Raw genomic sequence first — 19,070 nt, 5'->3', positions numbered from 1 at the left:
CAATGCCTTATGTTGTCATTTGAACAATCCTTCAAATGTCATCACAATGATCCTATTGTGGACACATGTTTAGAGAACCTTCTGGAAGGCAACAATGCCATTTGGGTCAAATTGCTAGATCATCGGTAGTTTATTAAAATCCTTTGACCCCCTCAGCCCAGTAGTGTGCTATTACTTCCCACGAGTCACTAACTAAACTACAGACAAACGCAATCCCCTCTGCATAACACCAACGTACCTGGAGTTCTTCAGCCCTGTGAGCTCGGCGTAACTACTTGGGTTAGTGGGAGTGGGGTAATGGGCTAATATTTAGTGTGGTAATGTCCTTAATGTACATTGCTAGGAAAAAAAACTAACATCATATGGTGACAGGTATTATGACAGAGCTAAGTGCAATGATGCATAAAACGGGAATGATACCTATCCTTAGCTGTTGCATGGTGTATTTTTGTGATTACAGGACTAATCATGCTGTATTAGATATCCGCTTTGATGCGGCTAAAGGCCTGGCATGCCTCTGTCGACAGGGGAAAAGTAGTGGACTGGATTAACGCACGGGCCTTGTCGGCGTATTGTGGAACCCACTGGGCGTAATAAGAAAAGAAGCCGAGGCAACCAGGGCTTTGGCACAGTGGGGGAGAGGGAACTCCATGAGGGGGCGCATGCGTTCAGGGTCGGGGCCTATCACTCCATTACGCACTACGTAGCCCAGGATGGCTAGACGATCGGTGCGGAACACGCATTTTTCTTTGTTGTAAGTGAGGTTCAGGGCGTGAGCGGTCTGGAGGGATTTTTGGAGATTGGCGTCGTGGTCCTGCTGGTCGTGGCCGCAATGGTGACGTGTCGAGATACGGGAACGTGGCCCGTAAACCGTGCTGGTCAACCATTCAGTCAACCATCTCTCGTTGGAAGACCGAGACTCCGTTTGTGACGCCGAATGGAACCCTTAAAAAGTGGTATAACCGCCCGTCTGCTTCGAAGGCAGTATAGTTGCGGTCACCGGGACGGATGGGGAGCTGATGGTAGGCGGACTTGGAGGTCCACGGTGGAAAAGACCTTGTACTGTGCAATCCGATTGACTATGTCGGATATGTGGGGGAGAGGGTACGCATCTAGCTGAGTGTACCTGTTGATGGTCTGACTATAGTCAATGACCATCCTCTGTTTCTCCCCGGTCTTAACGACTACCACCTGGGCTCTCCAGGGACTGTTGCTAGCCTGGATGATGCCTTCCTTCAGAAGCCTCTGGACTTCGTACCGGATAAATGCTTGGTCCTGGGCGCTGTACCATCTGCTCCTTGTGGCGACGGGTTTGCAATCCGGGGTGAGGTTCGCAAACAAGGAAGGCGGTTCAACCTTGAGGGTCGCGAGGCCGCAGTCAGTGGGGGTATAGGGCCGCCAAATTTAAATGTTAAACTCTGGAGGTTGCATTGGAAGTCCAACCCTAGGAGTGTGGGCGCACAGAGATGGGGGAGGACATACAGCCGGTAATTTCAGAACTCCCTCCCCTGCACCGTTAGGTTAGCGATGTAGAACCCCGTGATCTGAACGGAGTGGGATCCCGCCGCCAGGAAAATTTTCTGTGTGCTTGGCCGAATTATGAGGGAACAGCGCCTTACCGTGTCCGGATGAATGAAGCTCTCCGTGCTCCCAGAGTCGATAAGACACGGCGTCTCGTAGCCATTCACTAGGACTGTAGTGGTTGCAGTCTGGAGCGTCCGGGGTCGCGACTGGTCGAGGGTCATCGAAGCCAGATGTGGTTGTTGAAGTTGAGCATCGTAATCAGGCAGTATGTGGCCGTCTGTGTCGGGGTCCTTCAGTCAAGATGGCGGCGTCCACGGATCGGGCGCGATCGGGGGTGGACAAAATGGCGGCACCCATCTCTCCCTCGTGGCGTCCGGGTCCAAAATGGCGGCGTCCGTTGGTCGCACGTGGATCGCTGGGGGGGCTGGGTCTGTGGTCCCGTTTCTTCCCCGGAGATAGCGGCGACCCCGCGGGACTTGCACACCGTCGTGTAGTGGCCCTTATTCCCGCAGCTTTTGCAGGTAGCCGCGCGGGCCGGGCAGCACTGCCGAGAGTGTTTCGGCTGGCTGCAAAAATAGCAGCGGGGCCCCCCCGGTTGGTCTGGTGTTTTGGCCGCGCAGGTTTGCGGGGGTGGGGGGGGGGGGGGGAGGGGTGTCGGAGAGTCGACCGCAGCGGGGGTCCACGGAGCCCAAGGGGCTGTAGTGCGGTGGGGGGCGTAGGCGCGAGCGTTACGCGAGGCCACATCGAGGGATGCCGCCAGGGCCCGAGCTTCTGTAAGTCCCAGAGATTCTTTCTCCAGAAGCCTCTGGCGGATCTGGGAAGAGGCCAAACCTGCCACATACGCATCGCGGACCAGGAGCTCTGTGTGTTCACTGTTACCGCCCGGCAGTTGCAGTTTCGACCCAGGATTTGCAGGGCGTTATAAAACTCGTCCGCGATTCCCCCGGAAATTGCCGTCGTGTGGCGAGCTGGTAGCGAGCAAAAACCTGGTTGGCGGGCCAGATGTAGATATCCTTCAGCGCGGCGATGGCACCGGTGAAACCGTCCTCGTCCTGATAAGGGAGTAGACGTCAGGACTCACCCTGGAATAGAGGACCTGCATCTTTTGTTCGTCTGTCGATGTGCCGCGGGCCATTCGGAGGTAGCCCTCAAAGCATGCCAGCCAGTGCTTGAAAATAGAGGCCGAGTTAGCTGCTTGGGGTGCGATGCGCAGGCACTCCGGGGTGATTCGGAGCTCCATGTTCCCACGTCGTTTTCTTCAATTTAAATTCTGCTTAATAAATTGTAGCACCGTCAACATGACGCGAGGTAATGTCAATTGAAGGCTTTATTAAGCAGAACTTTATCCCCAGCAGCGTGGTTACAGAATGCCGCTGCTGAGGGAAATGGAGGGAAAAGCTGGGTTCTTATACCGGCATTTCTGGGTGGAGTCCAGTAGGTGGCAGATCCTATCAGGACCTGGCATCCCTCCACCAATAGCCTGTCGGCACGTGGTGTACCGTATTACCCCTAATACATACCACCACAATTATATGTTAGTCTTGTATTGCAAGGGGACTGGAGTTAATGATAAGGTCAATTTGCTACATTATGGAGCGAAATCACACCTGAAATGTGTGCAGTTTTGGTCTCCAGATTAAAGGAAGGACATGTTTGCATTGGGGTTAGTAAAGAGATGGTTCACTATGTACCTCCTGGGATGAAACCATAAGATGTAGGAGCACAAATTAGGCCATTCAGCCCATCGAGTCCGTTCCGCCATTCAATCGTGGCTGATAATGTTTCTCACCCTCATTCTCCTGCCTCCTCCCCATAACCCCTATCTGTCTCCGTCTTAAAGACACTCAGTGACTTGGATTCCACAGCCTTCTGCCCTGGGTTACACAGAACGGGCGGCACGGTAGCACAGTGGTGAGCACTGTTGCTTCACAGCGCCAGGGCCCCAGGTTTGATTCCCGACTTTGAATCACTGTATGTGCGGAGTCTGCACGTTCTCCCCGTGTCTGCGTGGGTTTCCTCCAGGTGTTCCGGTTTCCTCCCACAAGTCCTGAAGGACGTGACGGGCGGGATTCTCCCAGCCCGAGGGCTGGGCCGGAGAATCCCCTCAACCGGGCCACGCCGCCCCGAAGCGGCACGCGATTCTCTGCAGAGTGCTGCTCTCATTCCTTATGTTCTGAGGGTGCTAATTCTCAAATGACTGAAGTTTAAGAGTAAGGCAGGCAACACATTTGGTTCTTGTTTCATTCTGACTGAACTATCCGTACTGTTTACTGAAAATTATTTGAAAGCAAATGGCCTCCAGAGCTGAACATTACTGAGAGACCTGCTTGATGGGAGGAACAAAGGTTTCTTTTCTTATTGTCTAAGCGACTGCCATTTTCTAAACCAGTCAACTGACCGACATTGTACTAATTTAACATGAACATTACCCTTCAAAGAAAATTGTGCTCGAAATGATTCTTGCTAGAAAGGTTTGTAAGGGAGAGGATCAGAAGTGGGCAACTTGGCCCGTCAATCCTGCTTCGCTATTCAATAGGATCATGGCTGATTGGATTGTGGTCTTAACTCCACTGTCCTGCCTGTGCACTAAGGCTTGACTCTCTTGTAGATCATAGAACATAGAATATAGAACAATACAGCGCAGTACAGGCCCTTCGGCCCACGATGTTGCACCGAAACAAAAAGCCATCTAACCTACACTATGCCATTATCATCCATATGTTTATCCAATAAACTTTTAAATGCCCTCAATGTTGGCAAGTTCACTACTGTAGCAGGTAGGGCAGTCCACGGCCTCACTACTCTTTGCGTAAAGAACCTACCTCTGACCTCTGTCCTATATCTATTACCCCTCAGTTTAAAGCTATGTCCCCTCGTGCCAGTCATTTCCATCCGCGGGAGAAGGCTCTCACTGTCCACCCTATCCAACCCCCTGATCATTTTGTATGCCTCTATTAAGTCTCCTCTTAACCTTCTTCTCTCCAACGAAAACAACCTCAAGTCCATCAACCTTTCCTCATAAGATTTTCCCTCCATACCAGGCAACATCCTGGTAAATCTCCTCTGCACCCGCTCCAAAGCCTCCACGTCCTTCCTATAATGCGGTGACCAGAACTGTACGCAATACTCCAAATGCGGCCGTACCAGAGTTCTGTACAGCTGCAACATGACCTCCTGACTCCGGAACTCAATCCCTCTACCAATAAAGGCCAACACTCCATAGGCCTTCTTCACAACCCTATCAACCTGGGTGGCAACTTTCAGGGATCTATGTACATGGACACCTAGATCCCTCTGCTCATCCACACTTCCAAGAACTTTACCATTAGCCAAATATTCCGCATTCCTGTTATTCCTTCCAAAGTGAATCACCTCACACTTCTCTACATTAAACTCCATTTGCCACCTCTCAGCCCAGCTCTGCAGCTTATCTATATCCCTCTGTAACCTGCTACATCCTTCCACACTATCGACAACACCACCGACTTTAGTATCGTCTGCAAATTTACTCACCCACCCTTCTGCTCCTTCCAGGGGATCAGGGTGAGTGTTTCTCGGCGGTTTGAGGCAGCTGGTGGCGGGATCTTCTGGGTCCTGCCGCTGCCAATGGGACATCCGATTCAATCCACCGCCCGCCACCAGGAGCTTGGGGTGCACCTTCGGCGGGACCGGAAGTTGCCGCTGGTGAGAACAGCCGGAAACCCCCCCCCGCCAAAGCTCTGCCTATCTCAGCCTTGAATATATTCAGTGACCCAGCCTCCGCTGCTCTCTGGAGAATTCCAAAGACTAATGACCCTCTGAGAGAAGGAATTCCTCTCCCTTTCCATCTTAAATATCTTAAAATTGAGCTGCGGTTCCCCCACGATGGGAACCATCTTTCTCAGACTCCGCCCTGTCGAGCGCCCTCAGAAGCTTGCTCATCGATGGCATCACCTCTCGTTCTTGTGAACTCCAAGAAGCACAGACCCAGGCTGCTCAACATTGTCTCATAACACAACTCGTGTATCGCAAAAATCAGCCTAGCGAACCTTCATTGAAGGCGGTGGCGGAGCACGACTCTGCGTCATTCTGTCATCTCCGCACTTCGCCCAGAATGGTGAGTTGAAGCTCTCTTCGTCCCTATTAGATTCAGGTGGGAAGGTAGTTCCGGCAGGTCCAAGCCAAGTTCATTCTGGGCGCAATTCTGCCCATAGTTTTGTGGCATTGGCACGCAGATGGGAGGGAGGGGGCACTCGATGTAGGAGACGGAGAATGTTACACTGGAGAGGTGGTGGCAAAGTAAAAAGGTGATAGTGGAGAGCAGGAGGGAGGGAGGGATTTACGAGTGGCACAGTGATTAGCACTGCGGCCTCACTGCGTCAGGGACCCGTGTTCGATTCCAACCTCGGATGACTGTCTGTGCGGAGTCTGCCATTCTCCCCATATCTGCGCGGGTTTCCTCCGGGTGCTCCAGTTTCCTCCCACAGTCCAAAGAACAAAGAAGAACAAAGAAAAGTACAGCACAGGAACAGGTCCTTCGGCCCTCCAAGCCTGCGCCGACCATGCTGCCCGTCTAAACTAAAATCGTCCAAAAGAACAAAGAACATAGGCGATCTGCTTTAGGTGGATGGCCATGATTAATTGCTCCTTTGTGTCGAAAGATTAGGTGGGGCTACGGGGATGGGGCGTGGAGAGTGGGCCTGGGTAGGGTGCTCTTTCGGGGTGTCGGTGCAAACACAATGGGCTGAATGGCCTCCTCTGTACTGTCGGAGCTGTATGATTTTCTGATTCTATGATTCATACTCCATAATTGCTGCTGAAGCTGTGCGAGCATGTAACATTTTCCAGTTTCTGATGAGGGCAGAAAATTAACAACATGACCTGCCAGCTCGATATGAAGATACATCTGGAAATGGAGCATTGGAATACAATACACTCATAATTCCCTCCGTTGACCTTTTTAGCTGACAAAGATTCAAAACCTACAGACGGAGCTCCATTCAGGATTAATTTGACAAGCGACAATCCATCTGAGAAAAAGACGTAAGGAATGACATGTATTTGAAACTTTGAGGGAGATAATGTGATGAGAGGATTAATTTTACACGATGTAAGAAATTAGGTGAATTTGACAGGATCATGTGAATAAGACCAGTGAGAACATTTAACTTATTTATCTTCAATGGCAGTCAAATCTCTCTTCCTAAATATGATTCAGGGATCCAATTCCAAAGATTTTCTTCTTGCCTCCCCTCAGAAATTCCTCGGGGTGAATCCTCGGCAAGCTTTCCGCTTAATTTGATTCTGTTTGTTTTGTAAAACTTCATCACGCTCACAATATTTGTGGCACTCCTTCAAAACTGAATGGATGAATATCTGCCCAGATTGATCTTACTCTCGCGTATTAATACCACCGTCGGTGCTGACGCCATGAGAGTGGTCTTATTATTCTTGCCGTGTCACGCTACAAGGATTTGTTGAATGGCTTAGACGAAGCGGGGTAAACAGAGACCCATGTGGATCATGGATCAGTTAGACCAAGGGCCCTGTTTATGTGATCAATGCGATTCAGCGCTATAAAGGTTGGACCACACTTTTGGGTTCACCTTCTTGCCGGCCACCCCGATTCCAACAAGTCTGCTCAAAACTGCACCTTCATCGTACGGAATCTTCCATGTTCAGCCATAACGCAGCAATCCCCAACAGCGGCTACTGGGAATTGGTGGCAAATTTGCTCCCATACATTTGATGCATCAATGCATTGGGTGGGACTGAAGCCAATGTCAGAGATGGAGCACTCTTGTTTGAGCCAGAAGATTGTAGATTCGAGCCCCACTTCAGGACTTGAATACGTAACCTCAGCGAGCTCTTCACTGCAATGCTGAGGGGCTGGAGGTGCTGACTTTGGATGAGATGCTCAGCCAAGCCCAATTTTCCCTCTCGTGCGGACATCTCTGGCACTAATTGAAGAAGTGGGCAGCACGGTAGCACAGTGGTTAGCACTGTTGCTTCACAGCATCAGGGTGCCAGGTTTGATTCCCGGCTTGGGTCACTGTCTATCCGGAGTCTGCACGTTCCCCCGGTGTCTGCGTAGGTTTCCTCCGGGTGCTCTGGTTTCCTCCCACAAGTCCCGAAAGACGTGCTGTTAGGTGAATTGGACATTCTGAATTCTCCCTCCGTGTACCCGAACAGGCGCCGGAATGTGGCAACTAGGGGATTTTCACAGTAACTTCATTGCAGTGTTAATGTAAGCCTACTTGTGACAATAATAAAAATTATTATGAGAGCAAATTAATTCCTCTCGCGAACATCGCCAAAGGATTTATTCAGCTGAGGAGGTGAAAGGCTATATATAAATGCAAGTTTGCTCTTTCAAATTGCAAAAGAAATGTTATTTGCTGAGAAGGGATGAAATGCAAACTTAAGAACAGGCGTTAAAGGACAGGAGAACAGTTCACCATCAAGCCTTTTAGCACCAAGTGTGGCATAAATGCTGCCTGCCAGCATTTCCTTGATAAGTTGATTTCCTTCTTGTACATGCATGTTGCAAAACGGGCATAGAATTGACAAACACATTTCCAACATTGGTGAGTGTGAGTTTACATTTAGGGAAAATAAGAATCTAAATGAGGTAGAGGAGCAAAGGGATGTAGGAGTAAAAATACACAAGCGACTAGAAGTTGCGACAGAGCTAGTAAGTTCGTAACCAAGCACTGGGTTTTAGGTCTTGAATTAGGGATTGATTTAAAATATGGGGAAGTTATACTTGGAGTACTGTGAATAGTTTTGGCTCTATTTTTTAAAAGCATATTTAGACAAAAGAGAGGATTCAGGAGAGGATTTACAAGGATAATGCCAGATCTGTGAGGTTATTCCTGTCAGGAAAGGATAAACAAGTTGAGTCTTTTTTTTGTAAAGAAGAAACTGAGGGGTGATCTAACAGAGATCGTTTCAAACCAATGAAGGGTTTTGATGGAGTGGACACTGAGTGTTCTCATTTGCATACAAGGACAATATAAGACAGTCGCCAAGAAATCAATCCGGAAGTTCAGGAAAAAACTATTCGCTCAGAGAGTGGTGGGGATGTGGAACTTGCTAGCGCACGAATGGTTGTGGGGAATAGTATCGAGGCATTAAGGCGAAGCTGGATAAGCATTTGAGGGTGGGGGGGGGGGGGCGGTGGAGACTGGAATAATGGGTTCTAACCGATAAAGGCAGACTAGGAACGATGGGAGGAGCTTGGCTTGAGCAGGGATTGGTTGGGATGAATGGCCTTTCTCTGAGTTGTAGGCCAGAATTACCCAGCCTGCGGAAAACTCTGAGCGCATCGGCAGGACTGGATGATCCTAGTCCCGAGAAGGGCTGGAAGTATCCAGACGTATGGCCTGTAATTTCTCCCACTATTCTTTATCTAATTTCCCTTAAATTGACTTTTACTATTCGCCCCAACCATTCCTTGTGGCTGCAAGTTCTATGTTCTATTCACTCTCTGGGTAAAGAAGTTGAAGACAGTAGTGTGGAAAATGGTGCTTTAACTATATATGTTACTGGTGCTGAAATAATTAGTTGAGTTCCACATCAGAACTGCTCAAAAGATATTTGAAACTTATGAACATCAATTAACCATTCAGCATCTCAAGCCTGTTCTGCCGTTAATTTAGATTATGGCTGATCGATACTTCAACTCCATCCACAGAATCCATAGGATCCCTACAGTGCAGAAGGAGGCCATTCGGCCCATTGAGTCTGCTCCGCCATTCAATCATGGCTGATATGTTTCTCATTCCCATTCTCCTGCCTTCTCCCCATAACCCCTGATCCCCTTATTAATCAAGAACCACCCTCTGGCTGAAGAATTTGCTCCTCGTCTTAGTTTTAAAGGATCGTTCCTTCAGTCTGAGGTTGTGCCCTCGGGTTCTAGTTTTTCCTACTAGTGGAAACACCCTCTCCACGTCCACTCTGCACGTTTCAATAAGATCCCCCCTCATCTTTGAACTGTGGGAGGAGACCAGAGCACCCGGAGAAAACCCACGTTGACTCGGAGAGAAAATGCAAACTCCACGCAGTCGCCCAAGACCGGAATGAAACCCAGGACCCTGGCGTTGTGAGGCAGCAGTGCTAACCACCATAGACATGCCGCCATGATCTTTTATTTTGCTGAAATAATAATAAGCTGAGAAAGGGGTTTTTTCTCTCTGAGATAAGCTGTACAATGAAGGGACATTCAATTCCTAGGTCATAACTTTATATAAAGTTGTACTTTCTAGACACTTATCAAAAAACTGAGCTACTTATGCCTCGTATCTCAGTGGAAGTTTTCTAAGTTTTATCCAGTGTTTGACGGACGCGCCCTTGCCTCTGGGTCAGAAGGCTGTGGGTGTGCCTTCCACGCCAAGGCCCTTCCTGAGGTGAAGTCTGGGCTGCTCAACACCCTCTCCCAAGACCACCAATGGCCCCGTGGAACATGGTGCTCTTTGCAATTGATACATTTAGTAGTCAGAGTGCTGTGAGCCAGGATGCAGGCCAGGCAGAGAGATGGGGCGGAAAGTCCCGCGTGAAGACAACAGGCCTGTTGCTGATCCCCCATCAAATCTTCCGTGCCGCCCGTTTATTCCTGCAGCAGACGGGACTGCATAGCCACCATTACTGAGACAAACTTTCAATCCCAGACTTTATTAATTGAATTCAAATTCCACCAGCGGCCCAGGTGGGATTTGAACCCACGTCCCCAGATCATTAACCTGGACCCCTGGATTACTGGTACCAGTGACATTAAACCCACGCCACTGTATCCCCCCTAGTTTGCTGTACAAGTTATGTTTTGTTTAAACAAAATATAATAATCTACTGGAGTAGCCATGTGACTCCATTGAAACTTACACAACACTGTCACAAAATAGTAGGATGCTACTAAAATGAATGTATTGCTTTTTTGCACAAGTAAAATCAAACTGCCATGTATTTTGTAAATCATGTCTGGGCAGCAACTGAGAAAAAGGAGGGAATAGGGAACAGGGTGCTCTTTGCAATTGATATATTTAATACTCAGAGTGCTGTGAACCAGGAAGCAGGCCAGATAGAGAGAGAGGGGAACAGTAATAGAATTCCTACAGTGCAGAAGGAGGCCATTCGGCCCATCGCGTCTGCACCGTCCCTCTGAAAGAGCACCCTACCTAGCCCCACTCACCTGCCCAAATCCATGTAACCCCACCTAACCTATGCATTTTCTGGGACACTAAGGGCAATTTAGCATGGCCAATTCACCAAACCTGCACTTTGGACTGTGGGAGGAAACCGGAGCACCTGGAGGAAATCCACGCAGACATGGGGAGAATGTGCGAACTCCACACAGACTGTCACCCGAGGCCGGAATTGAATCCGGGTCCCTGGCGCTGTGAGGCAGCAGTGCTAACCACTGTGCCGCCCCATATGGTACAACGTGAGGCTATCAGCTCCATCACAGGCCATAATCGAGCCTCCTCTTCAGTAACCCTTTCTATGTTAAGTGAGAACATTAGGGTATACACCACTCATGGGCAAATAGCTCACTGCCAATGACAGAGAGAGACCTCTTCTGCCACGGTGCTCCTACTGCATGTGGAGAGGATACAGCCCATTGGTCCATTCCACATTTTGGTGATTTCGAATGGGAGAATCGCGTATCTCTCTGCCAGTCGCCTTCTGCCCGTGAAGCTCAAGGCAGGGGCTGCGCAGCTGCCCACGGGAACTGACCCCCCTCTTTCAGTGATCGGGCTGCCTCACTAAGAATGGGAGGGTCGTGGGGGACTGCTGCTGGGAGCAGTTCCATGCATCAGTCTTCAGGTGGCAAAGCAGAACGTCTGGCATCAGGCTTTGAACTCAATCGGAAGGACGAATCGTGGGAGGAAAGATAGATTTTTGCTGAGGTAGAAATTGATTTGACTACCTTTGCTTGCAAGGGTCATTTTTCTACACAAGGTGAACATGTCACTTCACTTAATCACTAACATTAGATTACGGGCACAATAATTACAGCTAAATATATTTCATTTCCTGGCTTCTGACAATGGATGAGTACAGAACGCGTGCATCTATGCTGGAATTAAGCCCTTTCTAGTGAAGACCACCTCTTCATAGAATCATAGAATCTCTACAGTGCAGAAGGAGGCCATTCGGCCCATTGGGTCTGCACTGCCCCTCTGAAAGAGCACCCTACCCAGGCCCACTCCCCCTGCCCTATTCCTGTAACCCCACCCAACCTGTACATCCCTGGATACCTCAGAGGCAATTTTGTAGCATGGACAATCCACCTAACCTGCATATCTTTGGACTGTGGGAGGAAACCTGAGCGTCTGGAGGAAACCCTCGCACACACGGGGAGAAGGTGCAGACTCCGCACAGACAGTGACCCAAGCCGGAATTGAACCCGGGTCCCTGGCGCTGTGAGGCAGCAGTGCAGACCACTGTGTCACCGTGCCGGCCCCTTCTCAGGCTATATTCTCCCCTAGTTTGAAACCTACCTCTTTGACGAAGCCTTTGGTCACTTGTCCTAATGTCTCCCTCCTTGGCTCGGTGTGAATCGTTTACTACATTAAAAATGTGATCTGAAGGTTGAATGACGCCCATCAAAAGTTTACAGTCACTTCATGGGGTGGAATCTGGAGAGAAAATAAATGAGGCAGATTCAATGGCAGAATATAATTTATCTACCATGTGTATTAAGTCCAATAATCATCCCTTAGGTAGACGAATGAAGCTTTAATAGAAATAACTTGCATTCATATAGCAACTTTCACATCCTCAGGACTATATTTTATGGCCAGTGAAGTATTTTTGAAGTGAAATCACTGGAAATGTGGCGGCAAACTCCCTTTAAAAAAATATATATATTTATTCAAATTTTTCAACACATTTTCAACAAACCCCCCCCCCCAACAAGAAGGAACAAGAACACAACAAGCAGAAATTATACATTGGATTTCCCCCATATACAATAACCCCCCATATAACAGTAAAAAACACAAGTAGGGAAAACCCCCCCACCTTAACCCAAACACCACCCCAAAATAAACCCCCCCTCTCGCCCCTGGGCTGCTGCTGCTGACCTCCTCCTAACGCTCCGCGAGATAGTCTAGGAACGGTTGCCACCGCCTGAAAAACCCTTGCACAGACCCTCGCAAGGCAATCTTTATCCTCTCCAGCTTGTTGAACCCTGCCATGTCATTGATCCAAGCTTCCACACTAGGGGGCTTCGCATCTTTCCATAGTAGCAAAATCCTCCGCCGGGCTACCAGGGACGCAAAGGCCAGAATACCGGCCTCTTTCGCCTCCTGCACTCCCGGCTCGTCCGATACCCCAAATAATGCTAATCCCCAGCTCGGCTTGACCCGGGCGTTCACTACCTTGGACATAGTCCTCGCAAAACCCCTCCAAAACCCATCCAGCGCCGGGTACGACCAGAACATATGGACGTGATTTGTCGGGCTCCACGAGCACCTCCCACATCTGGCCTCCACCCCCAAAGAACCTACTCAACCTCGCCCCTGTCATATGCGCTCTGTGAGTAACTTTAAACTGTATTAGGCTGAGCCTGGCGCAAGAGGAGGAAGAATTAACCCTACTCAGGGCATCAGCCCACAGACCCTCATCTATCTCCTCCCCAAGCTCCTCCTCCCACTTGCCCTTTAACTCCTCCACCGAAGCCTCCTCCTCTTCCTGCAGCTCCTGGTAAATCGCCGAAACCTTGCCTTCTCCAACCCATACACCCGAAGTCACCCTGTCCTGAATCCCATGTGCCGGAAGCAGCGGGAATTCCCTCACCTGCCACCTCACAAACGCCCTCACTTGCATGTACATGAAAGCGTTTCCCAGGGGTAGCCCAAACTTCTCCTCCAGCGCCCCTAGGCTCACAAACGTCCCATCGATGAACAGGTCCCCCATTCTTCTAATCCCTGCCTGATGCCAGCTCCGAAACCCCCCATCCATCCTTCCCGGGACGAACCGGTGGTTCTCCCGAATCGGGGACCAAACCGAGGCTCCCACCTCGCCCATGTGTCACCTCCACTGCCCCCAGATCTTCATGGTGTACCTTGTTGGCGAGAGCGGCGGCGGTGCCGTCACCAGCACCCTCAGGCTCGTGCCCACACAGGACACCATCTCTAGCCTCTTCCACACCTCCCCCTCTCCCTCCATTACCCACTTACGGATCATCGCCACATTGGCTGCCCAATAATAGCCACACAAATTTGTCAGCGCCAGCCCCCCCCCCCTGTCCATGCTACGCTCCAGAAACACGCTTTGCACCCTTGGGGTCTTATTCGCCCACACAAATCCCATGATGCTCCTGCTTACCAGTTTGAAAAAGGCCTTGGGGATCATAATGGGAAGGCACTGGAACACAAATAGAAACCTCGGGAGGACCGTCATTTTGACCGACTGCACCCTACCCGCTAGTGAGAGTGGCAGCATATCCCATCTTTTAAAATCCTCCTCCATCTGCTCCACCAACTGCGTCAAATTGAGCTTGTGCAGGGCCCCCCAACTCCTAGCTACTTGGATCCCCAGGTACCGAAAATTCCTTTCCGCCCTCTTCAGCGGTAGCTCGTCTGTCCCCCTTCCTTGGTCCCCTGAATGCACCACAAAGAGCTCACTCTTCCCTATGTTGAGTTTATATCCCAAAAAGTTCCCAAACTCCCGAAGGATCCGCATGACCTTCGCCATCCCCTCCACTGGATCCGCAACATACAACAAAAGGTCATCGGCATCCAAAGACACCCGGTGTTCCTCTCCCCCCGGACCAATCCCCTCCATTTCCTGGACTCCCTCAGTGCCATGGCCAGCGGCTCAATTGCTAGTGCAAACAACAAGGGGGATAAGGGGCACCCCTGTCTCGTCCCCCGGTACAGCCGAATGTACTCCGACCTCCGCCGGTTCATAGCCACACTTGCCACCGGGGCTCTATTTCGCAGCCTGACCAACTGATGAACCCCTCCCCGAACCCAAACCTCCTCAACACTTCCCAAAGATACTCCCATTCCACCCGATCAAAGGCCTTCTCCGCGTCCATAGCTGCCACTACCTCCGCTTCCCCCTCCACCGAGGGCATCATAATCACATTGAGGAGCCTCCGCACATTTGTATTTAGCTGCCTACCCTTCACAAATCCGGTCTGGTCCTCATGAATCACCCCCAGGACACAGTCCTCAATTCTCGTAGCCAGCACCTTCGCCAGCAACTTAGCGTCAACATTGAGGAGCGAGATCAGTCTATACGACCCACATTGCAACGGATCCTTGTCCCGCTTCAAGATCAAAGAAATCAGCGCCCTGGACATTGTCGGGAGCAAGGTCCCCCCCTCCCTCGCCTTATTAAAAGTCCTCACTAGCAACGGGCCCAGCAGGTCCACGTATTTCCTGTAGAATTCAACCGGGAACCCATCTGGCCCCGGGGCCTTCCCCGCCTGCATGCTCCCCAATCCTTTAACCAGCTCCTCCAGCCCAATCGCCGCCCCCAAACCAGCCACCTCCTCCTCGGGAACCTCAGCTAATCTAGGAATCGTCGCATCCCCTCCTCCCCCGCTGGGGGCTCAGACCTGTACAGATCCCCATAGAAGTCCCTAAATACCTCATTTATTCTCACCGCACTCTGCACCGTATTCCCCCCTCTATCCCTAACTCCACCAATCTCCCTCGCTGCCTCCCTCTTACGAAGCTGATATGCCAGCATCCGACTTGCCTTCTCCCCATACTCCTACGCCACCCCTTGCGCTTTCCTCCACTGTGCCTCTGCTTTCCCCGTGGTCAACAGGTCGAACTCAGTCTGGAGGTTCCGTCGCTTCCTAAGTAGCCCCTCCTCGGGGGCCTCTGCATACCTCCTGTCCACCCTTAAAATCTCCCCCACCAACCTCTCCCTCCTCTCTCTCTTCTCCCTGTGGGCCCTAATGGAGATTAGCTCCTCACTGACCACCGCCTTCAACGCCTCCCAGACTACCCCCACCTGCACCTCCCCGTTGTCGTTTGCCTCCGAGTATCTTTCAATACACCCCTGCACCCGCCCGCACACCCCCTCATCCGCCAACAGTCCCACATCGAGGCGCCACAGCGGGCGCTGGTCCCTCTCCTCCCCCAACACCAGCTCCACCCAATGCGGGGCGTGGTCCGAGATGGCTATGGCCGAATATTCCGTTCCCTCCACTTTCGGGATTAGCGCCCTACTCAAAATGAAAAAATCTATCCGGGAGTAGGCTCTATGGACATGGGAAAAGAAGGAAAATTCCCTTTTCCTTCCTGCGGTCTGGCAAACCTCCATGGATCCACTCCCCCCATCTGGTCCATAAACCCCCTGAGCACTTTGGCCGCAGCCGGCCTCTTACCCGTCCTGGACCTAGAGCGGTCCAGTGCTGGGTCCAGCACCGTGTTGAAGTCCCTCCCGATTATCAAGCTTCCTACCTCCAGATCCGGAATCCGACCCAGCATGCGTTTCATAAATCCGGCATCATCCCAATTCGGGGCACATACGTTCACCAGTACCACCCGCACCCCCTGCAACCTACCGCTCACCATCACATATCGACCTCCATTATCCGCTACAATATTCAGTGCCTCGAACGACACCTGCTTCCCCACCAGTATTGCAACCCCTCTGTTCTTCGCATCCAGCCCTGAATGAAAGACCAGTCCTACCCATCCGTTTCTCAGCCTAACCTGATCTGCCACCTTCAGATGTGTCTCCTGGAGCATAACCACATCTGCCTTCAATCCCTTTAAGTGCGCGAACACCCAGGCTCTCTTGACTGGCCCGTTCAGGCCCCTCACATTCCAAGTTATCAGCCGGATCAGGGGGCTACTCGCCCCTCCCCCCCTCCCCCCACCGTCTAGCCATCTCCTATTCTAGGCCAGCCACGTGCCCGTGCCCGCGCCTCCTGCACCCTCCAGTCCCCCAGGGGGCGGACCCCCGCCCCGACTACCTCTCCTACTTCCAGCTCCCCTTTGGCCAATGCAGCAGCAACCCAGCACCGGCCTTCCCCCTGGCCCCGCCCCCATTCATCCCTAACACGGGAAAAAGCCCGCGTTTTCCGTCTGAGCCGGCCCCGCCCCCTCTGACGCAGCTCCCTTTTGCGGCCTTACTCCGACTCCCCATCCCCGGGCCTCCACCCCCCCTCTTCCTCCGCGGGGCCCTGCCCCTCCAACACCGACGCCCACACTCTCCCACAGCCCCCAAATCAAATCCATTCACCCATCCCCACCCAGCACCAAAACAAAAAGAACATTCCCAAACGCAGTAAACGCAGTAAACATCCCCCCACGACAAACCCTCAGTTTGAGTCCAACTTTTCAGACTGGATAAAGTTCCATGCCTCATCAGGCGTTTCAAAATAGTGGTGCCGATCTTGGAACGTGACCCACAATCGCACTGGCTGCAGCATCCCGAACTTCATCCCCTTCCGATGGAGAATCGCCTTAGCCTGGTTAAAACCAGCCCTCTTCTTAGCCACCTCCGCACTCCAGTCCTGGTAAATTCGGATCTCTGTGTTCTCCCACCTGCTGCTCTGCTCTTTTTTGGCCCATCTCAGGACACACTCCCTGTCCATAAAGCGGTGGAACCTCACCACTACAGCCCTTGGCGGCTCGTTGGCTTTGGGTCTCCTTGCCAGGACCCGATGAGCCCCATCCAGCTCCAGGGGCCTCGGGAAAGCTCCCACGCCCATCAGTGAATTGAGCATCGTGCCCATATATGCCCCGGCATCAGGCCCCTCCACTCCTTCCGGGAGACCCAGAATCCGAAGATTCTTCCTCCTTGACCTATTCTCCAGGTCCTCAATACTTTCCTGCCACCTCTTGTGCAGCGCCTCGTGCGCCTCCCCCTTCACCGCCAGGCCCATGATCTCGTCCTCGTTCTCCGAGGCTTTTTGCTGCACCTCCCGGAACGCCGCTCCTTGGGCCTTCTGGGTCTCCACAAGCTTCTCAATTGCCACCTTCATTGGAGCCAGCATTTCTGTCTTTAGCTCCGCAAAGCAACATTTAAAGAACTCCTGCTGCTCCTGCGACCACTGCGCCCATGCTGCTTGGTCTCCACCTGCCGCCATCTTGTTTTTCCTCCCTCGAACTTTCCGCTGCACCAGGATCACTTTTTTAACCGCTCCACTCTTGGTCCAATCCATATAATGTCGGGGGAACCTTGCTGTCACCTTCCCACACTGGGAGCCGTCGAACCATTGCCGTTGGGGCCCCTCTGAAGAGCCCAAAAGTCCGTTCCTGGCGGGAGCTGCCGAACGTGCGACCTACCTAGGCATAGGCGCAACCGGAAGCCGCGGCAAACTCCCTTAAACAGTTATGAGACCATCTGTTTGTTTAAACTATGGTTTGTTGAGGGTTAAATAATTGGCCAGATCACTGGAATGTTCTTTAAATATTATCATTTACATTCCTCTGAGAAGGCCAATGGGGGGTCTCGGTTTAATGTCTCATCTGGAAGGCCGCAACTCTGACAGTGCAACTCTCTCATTTGGAGCTTCTGGGGTGGGACTTGAACCCACAACCTTCAGGCCTAGAAGTGATAGCGCCCCGCACTGAGCTTTGGCCGACAGGTCCACAGTTCACTGAAAGTGGCAATGCAGGTGGAGAAGGTAGTCAGGAAGGCGTACGGCATGCTTGCCTTCATCGGATGGGGCATTGAGTATAAAAATTGGTAAGTCACTTTGTAGCTGTACAGAACCTTAGTTAGGCCGCACTTGGAATATCGCGTTGAATTCTGGTCGCCACACTACCAGAAGGATGTGGAGACTTTGGGAGGGTATAGAAGAGGTTTACCAGGATGTTGCCCGGTATGTGTTGTGTTCTGCTTCTTCATGTAGCATAATGGGCTGAATGGCCTCCTTCTGCACTGTAAATTCTATGATCTATAAGCTGCTTCCTTGATGTGTACTCTGACAAAGGAAGGTTCAGACTTGGAGATAGGTTTAACACATTTATTGAACAGTGAACAATTCTCCTACTTGAGTTCGACGCTCCTGCTAATCTAACTCAATCAACTAACCAGTCTGCTCTAAACCATGCGGTGGGTGTGATGCTTCCTGATCTGCCCCTGTCTCTCTGAGTGTCGCCTGTGGAAAGAGAAAGAGCATGTGTGCCCTGTCCTTTTATATGGGTAGCCCCCTTGTGGTAGTGTCACCTCTGGGTGTGTCTTGACTGCCCATTGGTCGTGTCCTATCTTACTGACCTATTGGTTGAATGTCTGTGTGTCATGATGTCTCTGGTGCTCCCTCTAGTGTTTACTTAGTCTTAGTGTATTTACATTAACCCCTTGTGTCTTTACAGTGATGCATATCACCACAGTATGGAGGACATTAGCTATGAGGCGAGGTTGGATAAACCTAAGGATAAACCTTAGGGCAGCACGGTAGCCTTGTGGATAGCACAATTGCTTCACAGCTCCAGGGTCCCAGGTTCGATTCCGGCTTGGGTCACTGTCTGTGCGGAGTCTGCACATCCTCCCCGTGTGTGCGTGGGTTTCCTCCGGGTGCTCCGGTTTCCTCCCACAGTCCAAAGATGTGTGGGTTAGGTGGATTGTCCATGATAAATTGCCCTTAG

General features: G+C 51.2%; 2 protein-coding genes across 5 annotated transcripts in view; one reads left to right on the top strand and one right to left on the bottom strand.

The window, feature by feature from the left end:
- The window catches only part of wdfy4 (WDFY family member 4), a 307,274-nt gene that overhangs the window by 190,364 nt on the left and 97,840 nt on the right, over positions 1 to 19,070 (top strand). The gene's annotated exons all lie outside the window — the stretch shown is intronic.
- Positions 1 to 19,070, bottom strand: part of LOC140403616 (leucine-rich repeat-containing protein 18-like) — a 78,508-nt gene that overhangs the window by 6,743 nt on the left and 52,695 nt on the right. For 3 of the 4 annotated variants that reach the window (XM_072491730.1, XM_072491731.1, XM_072491728.1), the window contains one exon: positions 12,003 to 12,140. The gene's annotated coding sequence lies outside the window, so the exon portion shown is untranslated. Of the gene's footprint in view, positions 1 to 238; positions 297 to 12,002; positions 12,141 to 19,070 lie in introns of those variants that run through there. The other variant, XM_072491732.1, reaches the window with a different exon arrangement.

This window comes from Scyliorhinus torazame, chromosome 28 (assembly GCF_047496885.1).
Source record: "Scyliorhinus torazame isolate Kashiwa2021f chromosome 28, sScyTor2.1, whole genome shotgun sequence".
Taxonomy (NCBI): Eukaryota; Metazoa; Chordata; class Chondrichthyes; order Carcharhiniformes; family Scyliorhinidae; genus Scyliorhinus; species Scyliorhinus torazame.
This window is presented reverse-complemented; position numbering and strand designations above follow the sequence as displayed.